Source organism: Haliotis rubra, unplaced genomic scaffold (genome assembly GCF_003918875.1).
Source record: "Haliotis rubra isolate DU_JTF1 unplaced genomic scaffold, ASM391887v1 Scf83, whole genome shotgun sequence".
Lineage (NCBI taxonomy): Eukaryota > Metazoa > Mollusca > Gastropoda > Lepetellida > Haliotidae > Haliotis > Haliotis rubra.
The window spans coordinates 2270192-2277847 of NW_025767557.1; positions in this window are offsets into that span (position 1 = coordinate 2270192).

Consider the following 7656-nt stretch of genomic DNA (forward strand, 5'->3'; position numbering starts at 1 on the left):
TAGCTGGAATATTGCTGAGTGTGGCATAAAACTAAACTAACTCACTCACTCACTCACAAGATAAGGAGTGTTTAATCCTGTGACTACGTATGGTACTGAATGTTAATCTGTCCTGTGCACTCACTCAATCACTGGATTGTCTGGTCCAGACTTAATTATTTACAGACTGCCACCATGTAGCCAGAAGACTGCATAATACAGCGTTAAAAACCCTGACATTACTGTAGTATCATCACTGAGAACAACTCACAAATGTGTTTGATTTTCAGACTCAAACCAAGCCCTTGTCATAGTCAAACACCCACTACTAGCATCCAGTCTGTCATGGGTCAAAACGCTCGGATAAATATTGGTGTTACCGAGGTGTTTGACAACAGGGTGAAATCGGTACTTCACATAGGAACAAAATGAATGGATTTCAAAACTGATTTATCATGAGCGATATTTTGGAGGTATTAATTTCCTTCTTGCTCCTTCATACACTGAGACTAGTTCCTTCATTCTGACTTTAATCTCCGATGAAGGGCAAAAACTTGCCCAAAACATTGTGGATTAAGAATACAGAAGCCAAAATCCATGCATTCTCTCTCTCAATGTTAATATTCTACAACAGATGTTACACACATATGGCACACAACTTATCACATTCTTTTATCACTAAAAACCCGCCGACTATACCTCCCTGGGTCTTGTCTCACACACCCGGCCCACCCCTACATGTTCACACCTCATCGTCTACACCAGTCTGAACAGTTACTCTCCAAACATTCTGTATTTTACATTCAACCTTTACATAAAGGACACTCTACTTTCTGAACAACAGGGGCTGCGAGGGTACCTAGTGGTTAAAGCGTGGACTCGTCATGCTGAAGACCGGATTCTCTTGGGCAGAATGTGTGAAGACCATTTCTGGTGTTCCCCGCTGTGATATTGCAGGAATATTGCTAAAAGCGGCGTACTCACTCACCATACTCGCTTGGATTTCGAAACATTTGGTCAGGCAAGATGAATATTGGAATATTGCGTAAAATCACACTCACTCACACACTTCTATATAACCGTGTTCTACAATAAACATCAAACTCTGCCTTGAGCCATCCAGTCTGAGCAGGCCTTTATACATATAACATAACTTACATAACCCACATATCTGTCGAATAACACCAGCTGGTTGACTGACAGACCGTAACTACATGACAGGTAATTACTGTCGTGCGTAGTCTCGGGACAAGAGTTCACCCATAACTCTGCGAGCTGACCCTCCATCAGACTCGGGACGGACTACACACAAGGAGCAAGAAACTCTACTTGCTGAGACAAACAAGTTGATGACAGAGTACACGGACCCACACTTGGACAACACTTGATGTCAACTGCCATGTTGACACGTCCGTTCTTCTGATCCTAGCCAGCAGGAAACTTCACAGTACATTCAGATCAACACATACATCATGAAGTGCTATCACCAGCTGGTATTATTACCTTAATTTCAATTTCAAATATTTATTGAACAGGCTCTTCAATAGAAGAACAGTCTGAGTATGGCCTTACACCTATTTTGGCAATAGTCCAGCAAAAGAGTGAGTGATTATGGTTTTACGCCCCTTTTAGCAATATTTCAGTGGGGAACACCAGAAATGGGCTTCACAAATTGTACCCATGTGGGAATCGAACCTGGGTCTTCAGCGTGACAAGTGAACACTTCAACCACTAGCCTACCCCACCACCCAAAAGAGGAAAGATAGGTACAGGCATTTAATTTTATGATGTAAATGCATTTATACCTGTGCGACCTTGACCATATCCTCAGATTACACAACAAATCAAACCTGCTGCATTTACAAAATGGCAAACATCTTGCTGGACAGGTTTTAATGCAACTTGACACCTCGGTCCCTGCCACAGAGAATTGTCTTGCTCTCTTATCAACAATCTCATACCAGCAATAAAACACTGCATATACCTATACCAATCTGCTGGCAATGAACTGTGAACAGAGCCCATTTATCATACGGGTAATATGATATATATCATACTGACTGACTGACTGACTGACTGACTTACTTTGGTTTTAAGCCGCTTTTAGCAATATTCCAGCAACATCACGGCGGGGGACGCCAGAAATGGGCTTCACGCATTGTACCCATGTGGGGATTCGAACCTGCGTCTTCTGCATGACGAGCCAACGCTTTAGCCACTAGGCTACCCCATCCCCACTAAATTGGAATGATCCACTATGACCATAACAAAATATAATGCAGAATTTGAGGATAAATCAGTCAGTTCAGTCCGCTAACACAGTAACACTTTCAGATCAGATAGGGCCACAATGTATGTGTTGAATGTTTTGATAGAAAAAGATTTCTGTTATACTTCTGTGATCAAAAACCTACACTTCATCTCTGCATGGTTTAACAAAACACTTCCAAAGGATGCAATGTCACTTTCAGGAATTCCTGTTGATCAGATGTCCTTGGATCTGTCCGACACTCTGTCTACATGGAACATACTTAACATCACTCACACCTGCCAGTCCCTTACCAGAGCGATGACTAAGAGAGTAAGTTACTTAGTTTTTACAACCCTTTCTAGCATAGCTAATTTTGGGGTCAGGGGTTGCTCCACATCGGTAGATCAGAGGAATTTGAAAGCTAATGTCAAAATGGAGGAGAAGGGAGGAGATACTGATCATATCAACCCAAAGGAAAGGCAGCAGATATTGAATGTATCAACCCAAAGGAAAGGCAGCAGATATTGAATGTATCAACCTGAAGGAAAGGCAGCAGATATTGAATGTATCAACCTGAAGGAAAGGGAGCAGATATTGAATGTATCAACCTGAAGGAAAGGCAGCAGATATTGAATGTATCAACCTGAAGGAAAGGGAGCAGATATTGAATGTATCAACCTGAAGGAAAGGCAGCAGATATTGAATGTATCAACCTGAAGGGAAAGGGAGCAGATATTGAACGTATCAACCTGAAGGAAAGGGAGCAGATATTGAACGTATCAACCTGAAGGAAAGGCAGCAGATATTGAATGTATCAACCTGAAGGAAAGGGAGCAGATATTGAATGTATCAACCTGAAGGAAAGGCAGCAGATATTGAATGTATCAACCTGAAGGAAAGGGAGCAGATATTGAACGTATCAACCTGAAGGAAAGGGAGCAGATATTGAATGTATCAACCTGAAGGAAAGGCAGCAGATATTGAATGTATCAACCTGAAGGAAAGGGAGCAGATATTGAATGTATCAACCTGAAGGAAAGGCAGCAGATATTGAATGTATCAACCTGAAGGAAAGGGAGCAGATATTGAATGTATCAACCTGAAGGAAAGGGAGCAGATATTGAATGTATCAACCTGAAGGAAAGGGAGCAGATATTGAACGTATCAACCTGAAGGAAAGGGAGCAGATATTGAACGTATCAACCTGAAGGAAAGGGAGCAGATATTGAATGTATCAACCTGAAGGAAAGGGAGCAGATATTGAATGTATCAACCTGAAGGAAAGGGAGCAGATATTGAATGTATCAACCTGAAGGAAAGGCAGCAGATATTGAATGTATCAACCTGAAGGAAAGGGAGCAGATATTGAATGTATCAACCCAAAGGAAAGGCAGCAGATATTGAATGTATCAACCTGAAGGAAAGGCAGCAGATATTGAATGTATCAACCCAAAGGAAAGGCAGCAGATATTGAATGTATCAACCTGAAGGAAAGGGAGCAGATATTGAACGTATCAACCCAAAGGAAAGGCAGCAGATATTGAATGTATCAACCTGAAGGAAAGGGAGCAGATATTGAATGTATCAACCTGAAGGAAAGGGAGCAGATATTGAATGTATCAACCTGAAGGAAAGGGAGCAGATATTGAATGTATCAACCTGAAGGAAAGGGAGCAGATATTGAATGTATCAACCTGAAGGAAAGGGAGCAGATATTGAATGTATCAACCTGAAGAAAAGGGAGCAGATATTGAATGTATCAACCTGAAGGAAAGGGAGCAGATATTGAATGTATCAACCTGAAGGAAAGGGAGCAGATATTGAATGTATCAACCTGAAGGAAAGGGAGCAGATATTGAATGTATCAACCTGAAGGAAAGGGAGCAGATATTGAATGTATCAACCTGAAGGAAAGGGAGCAGATATTGAATGTATCAACCCAAATGAACACAGACATGGGCTTCACATTGTACCCATGTTCAGAATCGAACCTGGATCTTCGGCGTGATAAACCAACGCTTTAACCACTTGGCTACCCCACCACTCTTCAAAGTGATGAGACAGGGCATGCAGCTGTGGGCAGCGTTTATCACATTAGAGTTGACCACTTGTAAAGAAATACTTCAGCACCGTGTCATGTATTCCACATGTTCTGCACACAGATCAATAAGCTCAATATTCCTTGTGTGGCACAGACACACACTGTCAACATACTCCAAATTAAAATATAACAAAACAATCCAAATAGGTGAGAACTGGAAGGGGAGCTGGACTGACTGCCTGAGTTTGGTTTTACGCGCTTTGCACTATTCCAGCAATATCCGGCATCAAAATGTTTATTTCATCTCTATGTGCTGTCTCCTGTCTGAGCATGACGAGCCAGCGCTTTAAAGACTGCTTTTAGAAGCTTGTTGGTTTCATCAATGTTTATTTCATCATTATCAATGAGCAGGGGACAGCAGTATTTAGCATTATCAAGGCAGGGGACACCTGTAAGGGACACCAGTAATGGCTTCACATATTGTACCCAGGTGGGAAGTGAACCAGGTCTTCATTGTGACAAGCAAATGCTTTAACCACTAGGCTACCCCATCACTCCCCCAACTGATGACAAAAGTGACCTTTGAAATACTGAAATCAAGGAACTACACAAAATTCTCATCCCTCCAAATTGATTATCACAATAACTCAAATATCCCAAAGAAGAAAGCTTGACATGTAAATCCAGCGATGGAGCAGTTACAAACATGTTAAGAAAAATTAAACATCAGATCCATCAAAATCTTTCTCTCACCACTTCTACTTTGCTGAGACTGTGGTAAATTCAACCTAACTTGCAGGTTGAGAACCAGTTCCACTAGACTGAACATAACCCCCAGAAGACTTCACTTCATCGATCTGATGAGTTTCTATCCCCAGGGTGTAAGAGTTCATCTCTTGACACACACACAGCATGTAACTCTTAAATCATTCACTTCCGAACCTTCTAAACAGGTCTTAACAAGAAGCAATTTTAAAATAAATGTGTTTATTTTCTAACACTTAACACATTACATCTAAAACTTTAAGTCTCAGATTTTCCGTTCTGTCAGTCCTAGAGGGAAGTAGCTGCCAAATTTCCAGATATTTTTGCATGTTTGTTATGATTTTTTTTTACAAACATTGAACCTAAACATTGCCATAAATGCATGTATCTTAAAGCCATGATAGCTCAATCTTAGATCATGAAGTCAAAAACTTCCTGGCTTACCTTTTGCAAATAAAGACAGTAACAGAGTTTATTTGATTCCAGGTTTTGACAGTCAGGTGAGACTCTCACACAGCCAAACTTCAGAGGAGATGTCCTTATGATCAACACATAAAATCTGACACAGACTGCCTAGTTGCGAAGAAATATTTGCCAACAAGTTTTTCAAAAATATTTCTTTTTCAACCACAACATGAAACACCTTAAAATGTTGTTTCTCGTGCGCGGCACCTGATGACAGTTTACTTTCTACATTGTTCAGTTTCCTGTATTTCAGTTTGGCAACAAGCACCTGCCTCCAATCACTTCAGCAGCGAGGAAGTGGACTCTCAGACATTGTACACTGCTGATACATACATACAGGGAGAGAAATAGCACTACCTACAAGTCTGCTAGCCAGAGCTAGTCCCCTAATGTGTGAAATGTCATAATAAATAAATAGACATCCAACCATTTTGGATGGTTCAAGTATGTTTTCCCTATTCAAATATGGCAGACTTTCTAGGTTAGTTTCTATTAACAACATGGGCCCCGTTTCACATAGCGATTGTAGCCCTAAGTGATCGTAACTCCCATACTTTAACATAAACAGTTGTAATGCTACAATCGCTTTGTGAACGGGCCTCTGGCTGTTGTAGCATAGGAAGTCATTATACCTCGATGGTATCTTACAACATTCAGACTGATAATCCTCATCCTCTCAGGTCTTGCAGAGTTTCCCCTTAAAATCACATAAAATAACCATCCCCTAAATGCAGCCCTATATCAACCTGCCAACAGACCCATCCTCACCCCTTACTTCCTTCCCCACAAATTCCAGACACACCCTTTCCCACCCTTATGTCCCATCCCACATCTACCCGCACTCCCTTCTCCACCCTTAGTCCTGTCCCAAATCTACTTGATTACTCTCTCCCTTACCCTTACGTCCTGTCCCACATTCCCCTGACCCGTTGCATGAGTAACAGGTGCCCTTTTATCTGAGTGAGTTTCCAACTGAGGACACAGGCTACAAGACTCCACAACCACAAGGGGTTCTTTCAAGCAGAGATGAAAGAGTTGTTAACCATGTGATGGTGGTATATCAGATATATCAACCAGAGGAGTGCCTCATTAGAGACCGACCTGCCTGCCAGGAATGTCAACAATGTTGCAGGAGAGGGAATACTATTGGCCATACAGGTGACACAGTCCGACTGAGGAAGAACAATGCCAATGTAATAAAATTCCTTATCCACCAACCTCAAAATATTAAAATAACACCTATATTTAGTCCAATATCTGCTGCAAAATGCCAAGAAAGAAAGTCAAGTGGTTGTTGTTATAGCAGATGTATACAAAAGATACACAACCACCAAACTTCATATGTCAGGCATCAACTAGTCCGTCAAGAGGAGATATGTTTTGGAAAAGTGGGGTCATTTTTCACACTTACAATCTGGTTAGTTTTGTTGAAAACATATCAGTAAATGAAACAGCTATGAAAGTACTAACCCCAAGCCTTGTTAAGTGCCACTCCAATGAGGAAATGTATTTGCAGTTGTTTTCCTTTTCATACAAAATGTGAAAAATCATAAATTCTTAGTTGTAAGTGAGTGTGTGAGTGAGCTTAATTTTATGCTGCTTTTAGCAATATTCCAGCAATATCATGGCAGGGTCATAAATTCATAATCATGGATGGTGGTGCATTCTACAAGAAAATCCCTGCCTTATTTCTGTGAGCTGGCTCTTTACACTGGTCTGACTCTCAGAAGTCCTTAACTTGGATGCAACATGGGAGTGGTCAGCACACTCAGTTGGAGTGTCAGGGCTCCAGATAATTTTTCAACTTCAGGAGTAGATACTCCTTATTTTTTCAATACAGAGTACTGGAAAACCTTAAGAGTACATTTAGAGTACTGAATGGAATTTAATGGAGTATCAGTAATCGTGTGTTTCGTTTCATATATGCACCACAACATCGCTACTCTTGTGTAAACAGGTCAATAAACAATAAAACAATAATGTTTCAGATAAATACATCTGTAAATGATTCTAAGTCCGTACACCATTGCTGTGGTGCGTATCTGCTACGTTTTCTAAATTATTTCCTACCATATCGTGCATATTGTTTATCCGTACATACGCCGATACGGCCCTTATCTAGAGCCCTGGAGTGTTGTAATCTGTCTACACTTAA